Source organism: Scyliorhinus torazame, chromosome 10 (assembly GCF_047496885.1).
Source record: "Scyliorhinus torazame isolate Kashiwa2021f chromosome 10, sScyTor2.1, whole genome shotgun sequence".
NCBI classification, from domain to species: Eukaryota; Metazoa; Chordata; class Chondrichthyes; order Carcharhiniformes; family Scyliorhinidae; genus Scyliorhinus; species Scyliorhinus torazame.
The window spans coordinates 197,206,555-197,219,808 of NC_092716.1; positions in this window are offsets into that span (position 1 = coordinate 197,206,555).

Here is a 13,254-nt window from a genome sequence, read left to right on the forward strand (position 1 = left end):
TCTCCATGCGGTCGGGTCCCTGCACTCCAGGGTTTCCCTTTGTCTCGGGGGCACCCGACATGGCCGCCCACTGTGCGTCCGCCATGCGGGTAGTCCCCTGCACTCTGGGGTCTCCCTTCGCCCAGAGACCGTACTGGGTGGGTGCTTGCAGCGATTCCTTGTCTCAAGCCCCTGGTTGTGGCACTTTGTAGCCCAATTCCTTTTCTAGCCCTGTTTGTCCCTCCTTCCCTGTGTCCCCCCCTACCCGGTCTCTCCCCCCCTGTGTCCCCCCCTTCCCGGTCTCTCCCTTCCCCCCCCTCTCCCTTATACCCCTCCTTTGTCCCTCTTTCCACTGTTCCGATTCCCGTTAGCTCTCCCGTCTCTGTTGAGTGGTCCCCCCACCCCCAGCCTGGCGCCTTCCCACCTGTTGGGCGTGCACTGCGGCCCTGCTTTGTTGCATGCCCCCAGCGCTAGCTTTCCTGCTAGTATGGTGGCCCCCCTCTTGGGAGTTACTGTCTCGCTTCTCCCCTGCCCGGCCTCTGCGGTTTTCTGCCCGTTCTTCCCCTATCCTACCCTGCACTCCTCTTGCTTGCTCTCCCTTCTCTGCTACTCTCGTTCCCTCGTGCTGGGGCCTGGCCTCCCACCTGAAGCGGTCCCTCGGGCAGTGGTTTGCTCTTTGTTCAGGGTGCTCTCGCCGTGACAGGGGCAGGGGTCCTGGCGTTGCCTCAACCCTCCCCTCCCACCCCCTCGGTGTGTTGTTGCCCCTTGCCAGGGGCCCCTCATTTCTACCCTCGCTGGTGGTTTTCCAGCCCGCGTTCCTCGACAAACTTGTTTGCTGCAGCAGGGGCTGTAAAGAAGTATTCTCTTTCTTGGTGTGTGACCCAGAGTTTCGCTGGGTACAGCATACCAAAACGCACGTTGCTCTTGTGAAGAGCTGCTTTCGCTCTATTAAACTCGGCCTGTCTCCTGGCTCGGTCTGCCCCAATGTCCTCGTAAATTCTAATGGCGTGTCCTTCCCATTTGCAGGTTCTGTTTTTCCTGGCCCAGCGCAGGATTGTTTCCCTATCTTGGTACTGGTGCAGTTTAGCTATAACTGCTCTCGGGTGGCCCCCTGATTTGGGCTTCGGGCGCAGCGACCGGTGTGCTCTGTCCATTTCTGGTGGGTTGGGAAAGGTTTTCCTCCCCACAAAGTTGCCCAGCATCTCGGCCACGTATGTCGTGGGGTTTCTACCCTCGATCCCCTCTGGTAGGCCCACTGTCCTGACATTTTGCCTCCTCGAGCGGTTTTCCTGGTCGTCCACTCTGCCCTTCAGGCTCCCCTGTGTTGTGCCCAGTCTCACCATCTCCCTCTCCAGGACCGTGATCTGGTCGCTCATGTCAGTCGCAGCTTTCTCCAGCTCCTTAATGGTCGCCCCCTTGGGCTTCCAGTTTCTCCCCTTGGGCGTCCAATTTCTCCTCTGCTCTGCCCAGGGCCTGCTGCACCTCCGTCAGGACCTTGGCCATTGCTGCCTGCACTGCGGCCTCTATGTCTGCCCTAGCCTCTGCCTTGTTTACCTGCTGATGTTCCCTCAGCGCATCGGCAAAGGCTTCCAGTTCCAGCTCCCCCTGGCCCCGGGGGAGAATGCACCTGTCTGCCCAGCTCTTTTTGATGCGGCGATACTTCCGTTCTGCCGCTTCGTACGTGATTAGCTCGTCTGAACTGGCTCGCCCATTGCCCCGTCTGCCTTTGGTGCCCCTTCTCCCTCTGCTTTGGCTCCCTTCTGGCATTTTTTTTCCTTTTTGTTTTCCCCCTTTTGTTTTGTTTCTTCCCTTTTACTTCTCCCCACCCTTCTCTCCTTTACCACTTTATTTTTCCGCTTTTATAAAATTCTTCTCAGGTGAACTTGTTTTGGGTGAGAAAAAAAAAAAAGTGCAAAAATAATTTTAAAAAGTTTTAAAAGTTTTCTTTTCGGAGTTTTGTTTTTGCAAAAGTTTTCAAAAGTTCTTTTTTCCTTCCTTTTCCCTCACTCACCCAGGTCGAGAGAGAGAGAGTGGCTTCTGGTCGGGAGTCCCTCTTTGTTCCTGTCTCGTGGTGGTTGCCGCCGATGGGGGGGGGATCGTTCGGTCTGTCCCCGTTGCTTGGTCCGTGCCGCTGCTCGTCGCACCCTGCGCTCCCCTGCTGGGGGGGCAGGGGTCGTCGGTGATGAGACAGCCAAGGACTCCCTCTTGCAGCGCGTCATCCACAACCTCACAAATGGCTGGCAGAATGGGCAGTGCCCACAATTTTGCAATGTGAACAATGACCTGACGGTGATTGATGGTATCCTCTTCATGCTGGACAGGATTGCCATTCTGCTCAGTCTCCAGAGCTTGGTGCTGCGCCAGATTCATGAGGGACACCTGGGCGTCGAGAAGTGCAGACACAGAGCCCGGCAAGCTGTCTACTGGCCCGGCATCAGCCAGGACATCGCGAACATGGTCCTGAACTGTGCTACCTGTCACGGTTCCAGCCAGCGCAGAGCAAGGAGACGCTCCAACAGCATGACATAGTGACCTCTCCGTGGTCCAAGGTTGGCATCGACCTCTTTCATGCGAATGATCATCGACTATTTCTCGAATTACTCTGAGGTGCTGAAGCTCCCGGACCTCACCTCTCGGACCGTCATCACAGCCTGTAAGGAGACATCCTCAAGGCATGGCATCCCAATCACCGTCATGAGCGACAATGGCCCATGCTTTAACAGTCAAGAATGGTCCACGTTTGCCAGGTCATACAATTTCCAGCATGTCACCTCCAGGCCGCACTATCCGCAATCCAATGGGAAAGTCGAGAAAGGGGTGCCCATTGCGAAACAGCTCATCTGCAAGGCCACGGACTCTGCTTCCGACATACACCTTGCACTGCTCGCGTACAGGGCGACTTCATTGTCCACTGGCATGTCGTCGGCTCAACTCCTGATAAACAGGGACCTGTGGACGGCACTTCCAGCCATACACCTGCCCAACCTGGATCACCTCCCGGTGCTGCAGAAGATGCAGCAGCTCAGAGACCATCAAAAGCAGGGCTCTGATGCCCATGCCACCGATCTGGCTGTGCTATCCCCGGCAGACACTGTCAGGATCAAGATACCGGATGGTGGGTGGTCTTCCCCGGCTGTCATTGTTCGACAGGCCGCACCCCACTCTTATGTTGTACGTATGGCTGATGGCTCCATCGGGCGAAGGAATCGACGGGCACTGCGCAAAGTTGCCTGCCCGCAACCACTATCTCCTCCATTCCCATATGTTGAATTGCCACCTCCTGATACCTCGCACCACGAGGCCACCAGTCAGGCTTCCATCCCGCCTGTCAAGGCACCGTCATCCCCTCCACCACCTCTCCGGCGGTCGACCAGGATCAGACGCAAGCCTCAGAGACTGGGCTTGTGAACATTTGTTTTGTTTGCTCTGTTCTGTTGTCCTCCGTCAGTCACGTTAGACAGACTCATTCACATGTAAATACATTCACATACGCCAACAAAACAAAAAAAGGGAGATGTCATGACATGCAGCTAATGAACACATAGAATAGGACACGACCAATGAGCAGTCAGGACACTCAGGGGTGGTATCTCACTATAAAAGGGATGAGGCACTCACGCTCCGCCTCTTTCACAGACCAACATCTACAGAGTGAGACAGGGTGTATCCTCAGCATCACACACCAGCACGTGGCTTAGAGCAAGGATGGTTCAGTTAGACTGAGTTACTACATTTAGATTAGCAGAGAGTCGAGCTCATTGAGAACTGTGCTAATAGTTCAATAAAACACATTGAACTCACTTCAAAGTCTGGAGCATCTTTTATTCAAAACTGCATCAAGTGGCAGCTTGTGTATTACAAATTACATAACACAACAACCACTGTGCCATAAATGTTCCCTGACTGAAACCTGATCCACTTAGCCCATCTCATTTCCAAGAACCAGGTTTAGCAATGTCTCCTTTCCAATTCTACATGGAAACATTCCGCTGTCGAAAATTTTCCTGAACACACTCAAGGAACTCTTGCCCCCTCTGCCTTTCACACTGCTACAATCACAGCCTACATTTTAATGACTAAAATCCCCCATAATAACTACTCTATAATGTTTGTATCTCTCCATAATTTCTGTGCAAATTTGTTCCTCTATAGCTCATAGACTGCAGCAAGCAATGTAATTGCAACTTCTTTGTTCCTTAGCTCTGGCCTTGGTCTCTCTGGGATATCCTCTCTCTCCAGGACTGCAATGTTCTCCTTAATCAACACTACCGCCCCTTGCTCTTTCTTTACTCTGCTATCTTTCCTGAACACCTATATCCAAGAATATTTAATACACAGTCTTGTCCTTCTTTGAGCCAGGTTCCTGTTACCACCACAACATCATATTTCCACATGGCAATCTGCCAGTAACTCACCAATCTTAATTCCAGCACACAGTGCATTTACATACATGCGCAGTAATTGTAGAGGGTGCCATCTCCGCTACTCCACTACTGGGCCGATATCTGGGGTTTGAATATCTGTGTGTGTCTCTCTCCAGCTGGCACTGAAACTTCAGAGGCCAGGGGATGTCGCACTGGGACACTTCCACTGAAGAGAGCACTGATTCAAGCCTGCCGTTTATTCCTAACCGACAGCCTGAGACTTATAGCACACAGATCTCCAGACCCCTACCAATACCCAGGTGATTCTCTCTCTTGCCGGTGGTGCAACACTCACCCGGTTCCTACTCCACTAGAGTAGCTTTCCCAAGAGAGAGAATAGGACACTGCTGTTTATTCCCTAACCAGCAGTCTGTCCTGAGTGAATCGCTCAAGATGACCCTCGATTCCTGAACCCGGAATTAAGGTGAGGAGTATTTTAACAATGACTTGGTCAGAGATCGCTGGTGAAAGATTGAAGAATTTAAACGACTCCAATTATCATCAAATCAAGGTTTATTGCAAAACCCAGGTCAAAATCATCAACAGAAGAAACACAATAAAATCTTATGCTCTAATACAAACTAAGGCTATTCAAAAGTAATATAGCGGACACAACGAAAATTCTTATGATTACACAGTTTTTAGCAATATCACAAGGCACAAAACAAGTTCCCTTCCCCAAAGCCTCAACCACTATTAAAGTCAAGGGAGTTTCGCAAGCTGTTGCAGGATACTTACGGTCACAGGCTGCAGAGGTCAAGTCAGGGGTGCAGAGGTCGAGCCAAGAACGAAGAGACCCCCAATCGAAAACACAGCCCCTTTTATATTGTTTTACCTGGCTTTGTCCTGTGATCGGCCAGCCCCTTTTGCATTGAAAAAGGTAAGATTTAAAGTTCCCGCTGGTCCCGCCCCCTTTGAGCCGGTCAGACCTGTCGAGATGGGAGTACCTCCCCTAGGTCCGCCTCCAGTCTGTTTTTTTTTGAGATAACGAGGTTGAGCTCCCTTGAAGATTTTCAAAGACTTCCATCTGCTCCGGAGATAGCTGCTATGTTGATGGGGTGTTGATTGGATTCTGCTCTGGTGGAGGCCAGGTCATTTACATCTGCATGGGGCTATGACCATCCCATTGTCCTGCTTGCAGGCAGGCCCCCTGTGTATTCCCGTGCCCCTTGGTCTGTGTTTTGATCTTATCTCGTTGTCTGGCTCCTTCTTCCTTGTAGCTCCTAGGGGGGGGTTTGTAAATACTTATGTTCCCTACTCAGCTCAGCGGACCAGGCCTGCTGGGAAAACTGGTTCCGTTCTCTTGGCTGAAAAGTCAGTTTACAGTCTCTGAGTTTTTATTCTTGGGCAGTTCCAAAAAGGCCGAATTGCCCAAAAACCTTACAGCAGTAACCCTAATTTAGATTTCATTACTTTTCTCCCACCTAATACCTTACTATATACAACTGGTACTATCTGTCACTCCGAATATTCTGTGCAGTTGCTATTCCTCACTGGTATTATCTCTTGTTCCCACACCCACCCCTGCAAACATAGTTTAAACGCTCTCCAAGAACACTAGTCAATGGTCCTGGCTCATGTTCAATTTCCGCCTTTCAAATTCCCATCAGGTTCTGATCAGCTCAAATTTTAAATCTACAGCAATCAGCAAAGACTTCCACCAAAAAACATGAATATAAAAATGTGACATAGAAGCTCCTGTGAGAAGCAATTCCTTAATATATTGCAGACCATTAGATATTGACCTTGATATTGGTTTGTGTAGATCTACTGGTGTTCAGGGGCAGGGAACAATCCCTACAGTGGAATGGGTGTATCAAAGGCACACCCGGGGCGTCATTCTTCGACCCCCCGCCGGGTCGGAGAATCTCCGGGGGCTGGCGTGAATCCCGCCCCCGCCGGTTGCCGAAGTCTCCGGCACCGGATATTCGGCGGGGGTGGGAATCGCGCCGCGCCGGTTGGCGGGCCCCCCCGCTCGATTCTCCGGCCCGGATGGGCCGAAGTCCAGCAGATAAATTGCCTGTCCCGCCGGCGTAAATTAAATCACCTACCTTCCCGGCGGGACAAGGCGGCGTGGGCGGGCTCCGGGGTCCTGGGGGGGGGGCGCGGGGCGATCTGGCCCCGGGGGGTGCCCCCACGGTGGCCTGGCCCACGATCGGGGCCCACCGATCCGCGGGCGGGTCTGTGCCGTGGGGGCACTCTTTCCCTTCCGCCTCCGCCACGGTCTCCACCATGGCGGAGGCGGAAGAGACTCCCTCCACTGCGCATGCGCGGGAAACTGTCAGCGGCCGCTGACGCTCCCGCGCATGCGCCACCCGGACATGTCATTTCCGCGCCTGCTGGCGGGGCAACAAAGGCCGTTTCCGCCAGCTGGCGGGGCGGAAATTCCTCCGGCGTCGGCCTAGCCCCTCAGTGTTGGGGCTCGGCCCCCAAAGATGCGGAGCATTCCGCACCTTTGGGGCGGCGCGATGCCCGTCTGATTGGCGCCGTTTTGGGTGCCAGTCGGCGGACATCGCGCCGTTTCGGGAGAATTTCGCCCCTGATATCGGATCCAAATTTACAAAAGGCTCACTACCTCCAAGTGTGAGGAGAAGTACACCTATTTCAGTGATGACCCTGGACACCTGTTATTTTTGCCTGCACCAATATGGTGGACATCACACACTTGGAGTATAATGAGTGCACCGTGTTTCGTCCACCATGTCAGATCCTGAGGGGTCCATTTTATACCATCAAACCTCTAGGCCGTGGTTACTATTTGGTCTGTTTTCTTGTTGAATGAACAGTTGGTGCAGAGAAAAATTGACTTCCTTTAGTTACACTATGATCCGCATCCATTTGAACCATTTAGGTGATTCCAGAACAAGGTGCCATAACCCTACAAACATTAGAGCTGAGCAGTTCAGAGGTGTGTCGGGAAGTTTTACACAAAGGGTAGTGGAAATTTGGAACTCCCCAAAAAGATGTTAAAACTGAGAATTGACAAACCTTTGTTATGCATAGGGATTAAGGGTTACAGGAGAAAAGGCAGGGAGATGGATTTAAAATACAGATAGCAGGGCGCACGGTGGCGCAGTGGTTAGCATTGCTGCCTCACGGAACCAAGGTCCCAGGTTCGATCCCGGCTCTGGGTCACTGTTCGTGTGGAGTTTGCACAAACTCCCCGAGTTTGCGTGGAAGGGGAAAGATGTGCAGGGTAGGTGGATTGGCAACTCTAAATTGCCCCTTAATTGGAAAAAATGAATTGGGTACTCTAAATTTATTTAAACAAAATTTTTAAAAAAAATAAAATACAGATAGCCATGATCTCATTGAATGGTGGAATAGACTCGAGGGACTGAATGGCCTCCTCTTGTACCTATGTTTTACCAAGACAAGAGCTATAACAATAAGTCTTCAGACTGTTCCTGGAAAATTCTGCAACAACGTATGTTATAAAAACTAAACAGGGATAGTTTAAATTAAGAATAATTAAATATATGTATTCACGCTTAGCATTGTCATTCTTGTGCATTAAAGGATGAACAAATGTAAAGGTTTGCGACTTTTAAATAAAATTCAAAAGTACAAATAAGAAATTGAGATCCAAAAACAAGTATTAGAATACTTGTTCATGGACTGCCGGGTGCGGCTATGCAGAGCTAGGTCGCATATTCGGTAGCTCCTGCTTGGAACGGACTTTTGGGCTCTTTTACAGGGCCCCCCACGGCATTTGTTTGACATTTCCCGGTGTGGCAAGAAGACTGCAGCATTCCCCTGACATTCCCCAGGAATGTTATGTCTTTTGGCTACCAGACCTGGCAGAAACAGTAAAAGATTTGGCTTTGGCTGCAGGTTCAGACAAAAGCCTCTTCCAGCATGCAGGCGGGGGAAGGGCAAGCTTAAAGCTGCAATCTGACTTGACTCAATCAAAGGTGAATTCTAGCAGCAGAGGGAACAACTGTGAAAAGATCTACCAAGGCCATTGAAGAAGCAGGGACGAGGCTTCCGGTGGCGGTCATGGAGGAGTAGGTTGCGCATTCGGCAGCTCCCATCTGGAACTGACTCTCAGACCTTTTTCAGGCGTTTCCATAGACTTTTTAAATGGGCCAGAAGTGTAACGGCCAAAGGAGCGGCACTGGAGCAACGGGAGAAGCGAGGGAAAGAAAACAAAATGGCGGCGGCCAGGGACAAAGGGGAGCTGCAGGAGTTCATCAAGCGCTGCTTCGAGGAGCAGCGCGAGGAGATGCGCAAGGAGATGTTGGCGCCTATGCTTTCGGCAATTGAAGGACTCGGGATCACCCAGAAGGTCCACGAAGCTAAGATCCAGGAGGTACAGAAAAGAGTCAGTCAGAACGAGGACGAGCTTGTGGACCTGGCAGTGAGAGTGGAGCAGAACGAGGCGCTACACAAGAGGTGGGCGGGAAGACTCGAAGACCTGGAGAACAGGTCGAGGAGAAAGAATCTGCGAATCCTGGGTCTCCCTGAAGGAGTGGAGGGGGCTGATGCCGGGGCATACGCGAGCACGATGCTCGAGGCGATGATGGGCACGAAGGCCCCATCGAGGCCGCTGGAGTTGGACGGGGCACATCGGGTGCTGGCGAAGAAGCCCCAGGCAAATGAGCCGCCAAGGGCGATGGTGGTGAGGTTCCACTGGTTCACGGACAGAGAGTGGGTCCTGAGATGGGCCAAGAAGGAGCGGAGCAGTAAGTGGGACAATGCAGAGATCCGAATATACCCGGACTGGAGCACGGCGGTTACAAAGCGGAGAGCGGGATTCAACCGGGCCAAAGCGGCGTTGTACCGGAAAGAAGTGAAATTCGGAATGCTGCAGCCAGCGCGACTGTGGGTCACATACAAGGGCCAACACTATTACTTTGAAACGCCTGAAGAGGCGTGGACCTTTGTACAAGCAGAAAAGTTGGACTCTAACTGAGGGATTGTGAGGATAGGGGGGATGTTTGAGGTTTGATGTGTGATGGTTGTTGTATATAGGGGGTCAATCACGCGCAGGAAATGTTACATGGGCTGGGGGAGAGAGACAAGGCCGCGACAGGAGCTGCGCCAGAGGGGGCGGAGCGGGCTTTGGAAAGCGCGGGGTGTTTTCCCGCGCGCGGGAAGAAAGGCGGGAAGGGGAACGAAGGAATGCATATGGATTGGGAGACTCCCACGCGGGGAGGTCAATGGGACAGCGGGGGAAGCCGGGGTCAGCAGGCGTCAGCTGACTTACGGGAGTGACATGGGGGGAGCAAAAAAGCTAGACAGGGGTCTAGCGGGGGGAAGGGGAGGGGGGGAGGGGGGGGGGAAAAAGGGTTGCTACTGCACTGGCCGAAAGGGAATGGGACACAGACGAGGTGGTCGGGACGGGGGTCCCCCCTCTGGGGGACTGGAGGGTGAGGGAGGCGTGGACACGGGACTGGCCCAGAAAAGGAGATGGCTAGTCGGCGGGGCGTGAGAGCCCCTCCAATCCGGCTGATAACGTGGAATGTGAGGGGCCTGAATGGGCCGGTGAAGAAGGCTCGAGTGTTCGCGCACTTAAAGGGACTGAAGGCGGACGTGGCCATGCTCCAAGAGACACACCTGAAGGTGGCGGACCAGGTCAGGCTAAGAAAGGGATGGGTAGTACAGGTATTCCACTCGGGACTGGACGCAAAGAATAGAGGGGTGGCAATATTGGTGGGAAAGCGGGTGTCATTTGAGGCCAAGACTATTGTAGCGGACAATGAAGGGCGATATGTATGGTGAGCGGTAGGCTGCAAGGGATGTGGGTAGTGTTGGTAAACGTATACGCCCCGAACTGGGATGATGCAGGATTCATGAAGCGCATGTTGGGGCGCATACCGGACCTGGAGATAGGAGGCCTGATAATGGGAGGGGACTTCAATGCAGTGTTGAATCCAGCACTAGACCGCTCCAAATCAAGGACTGGAAAGAGGCCGGCGGTGGCCAAGGTACTTAGGGGGTTTATGGATCAGATGGGGGGAGTGGACCCATGGCGGTTTGCAAGGCCGCAGGCCAGGGAATTTTCTTTCTTCTCCTATGTACACAAAGCCTACTCCCGGATAGATTTCTTTGTTCTGGGTAGGGCGCTCATCCCGAAGGTGGAGGGGACGGAGTATTCAACTATAGCCGTTTTGGACCATGCCCCACACTGGGTGGAATTGGAGCTGGGAGAGGTGAGGGACCAACGCCCGTTGTGGCGGCTGGATGTGGGACTGCTGGCGGACGAGGTGGTGTGTGGGAAGGTGAGGGGGTGTATCGAAAGGTACTTGAAGGCCAACGACAACGGGGAGGTGCGGGTGGGGGTGGTATGGGAGGAGTTGAAGGCGGTGATCAGGGGAGAGCTAATTTCCATTAGGGCTCATAGGGAGAAGACAGAGGGTATGGAAAGGGAGAGGTTAGTGGGGGAGATTTTGAGAGTGGACAGGAGATACGCAGAGGCCCCGGAGGAAAGATTACTTGGGGAAAGACGACGGCTCCAGACGGAGTTTGACCTGTTGACCACAGGGAAGGCGGAGGCACAGTGGAGGAAAGCGCAGGGGGCGACCTACGAGTATGGGGAAAAGGCTAGTCGGATGCTGGCACACCAGCTCCGTAAGAGGATGGCAGCGAGGGAAATAGGGGGAGTCAAAGATGGAAGGGGAGCCACGGTTCGGAGTGCGACGAAAATAAACGAGGTATTCAAGGCCTTTTATGAAGAGCTGTACAGATCCCAGCCCCCAGCGGGGGAAGAGGGGATGAGACGATTCGAGGGTGGAGGAGCAAGAGGTGGCTGGTTTGGGGCACCAATTGGGTTGGAGGAGCTGAGCAAGGGTTTGGGGAGCATGCAGGCGGGGAAGGCCCCAGGACCGGACGGATTCCCGGTGGAGTTCTACAGGAAGTACGCAGACCTGTTGGCCCCGCTACTGGTGAGGACCTTTAATGAGGCAAGAGAGGAGGGGACCCTGCCCCCGACAATGTCGGAAGCGACAATTTCTTTGATCCTAAAGCGGGACAAGGACCCACTGCAATGTGGATCGTACAGGCCGATCTCGCTCCTCAATGTGGATGCAAAGTTGCTGGCAAAAGTGCTGGCCACGAGGATCGAGGACTGTGTCCCGGGGGTAATCCACGAGGACCAGACGGCATTTGTAAAGGGCAGGCAACTAAACACCAATGTGCGGCGGCTCTTAAATGTGATAATCATGCCATCGGAGGAGGGAGAAGCGGAGATAGTGGCAGCTATGGACGCGGAGAAGGCCTTTGACCGAGTAGAGTGGGAGTACCTCTGGGAGGTGCTGCGCAGGTTTGGGTTCGGGGTAGGGTTTATCAATTGGGTTAAGCTCCTTTACAGAGCCCCGATGGCAAGTGTAGTGACGAACCAGTGGAGGTCGGAGTACTTTCGACTGTACCGAGGGACGAGGCAGGGGTGCCCCCTGTCCCCCCTGTTGTTCGCATTGGCGATCGAACCATTGGCCATGTCATTGAGGGAGTCTAATAAATGGAGGGGGATGGTCCGAGGGGGAGAAGAGCATCGGGTGTCGCTATATGCGGATGACCTGTTGCTGTACGTGGAGGATCCAATGGAGGGGATGGTGGAGGTCATGCAGACTCTAAGGGAGTTTGGGGAGTTTTCGGGCTATAAGCTCAATGTAGGGAAGAGTGAGCGCTTTGTATTACAGGCGGGGGACCAAGAAAGAGGGATAGGGGCCCTACCGCTGAGGAGGGCGGAGGGGAGCTTTCGGTATCTGGGGATCCAGATAGCCAGGAGTTGGGGGGCCTTACATAAACTGAATCTGATGAGGTTGGTGGAGCAAATGGGGGAGGATTTCAAAAGATGGGGCATGTTACCGCTCTCGCTGGCGGGTAGAGCGCAGTCGGTCAAAATGGTGGTCCTTCCGAGGTTTCTGTTTGTGTTTCAGTGCTTTCCCATCGTGATCACTAAGGCCTTTTTTAAGAGAGTAGGCAGGAGTATTATGGGGTTTGTGTGGGCGAATAAGACCCCGAGAGTAAGGAAAGGGTTCCTGGAACGCAGTAGGGACCGAGGAGGGTTGGCGCTGCCAAACCTGGGGAGCTACTACTGGGCAGCAAATGTGGCGATGATCCGCAAGTGGGTTATGGAGGGAGAGGGGGCGGCATGGAAGAGGATGGAGATGGCGTCCTGTAAAGGAACGATCCTGAGGGCGTTGGTGACGGCACCGCTGCCGCTCTCGCCGACAAACTATACCACGAGCCCGGTGGTGGCGGCAACGCTAAGGATCTGGGGCCAGTGGAGACGGCACCGGGGTGCAATGGGAGCATCGGTGTGGTCCCCGATCAGGGGTAACCACCGGTTTGTCCCGGGGAAGATGGACGGGGGGTTCCAGAGCTGGCATCGGGCGGGGATTGGAAGAATGTGGGACCTGTTCATCGCCGGGACGTTTGCGAGCCTAGGCGCACTGGAGGAGAAGTTCGAGTTACCCCCGGGAAATGCCTTTAGATATATGCAGGTGAGGGCTTTTGTGAGGTGACAGGTGAGGGAATTCCCGTTGCTCCCGGCACAAGAAGTTCAAGATAGGGTGATCTCGGGTGTATGGGTCGGGGAGGGCAAGGTGTCGGAAATACACCAGGAGTTGAAAGAAGAGGGGGAAGCGCTGGTAGAAGAGTTGAAGGGTAAATGGGAGGAGGAGCTGGGGGAGGAGATCGAGGAAGGTCTGTGGGCTGATGCCCTGGGTAGGGTTAATTCCTCCTCCTCGTGTGCCAGGCTCAACCTGATACAATTTAAGGTGGTCCACAGAGCGCACTTGACGGGGGCGAGGTTGAGTAGGTTCTTTGGGGTAGAGGACAGATGTGAAAGGTGCTCAGGGAGCCCGGCGAACCATGTCCATATGTTTTGGTCATGCCCGGCACTGGA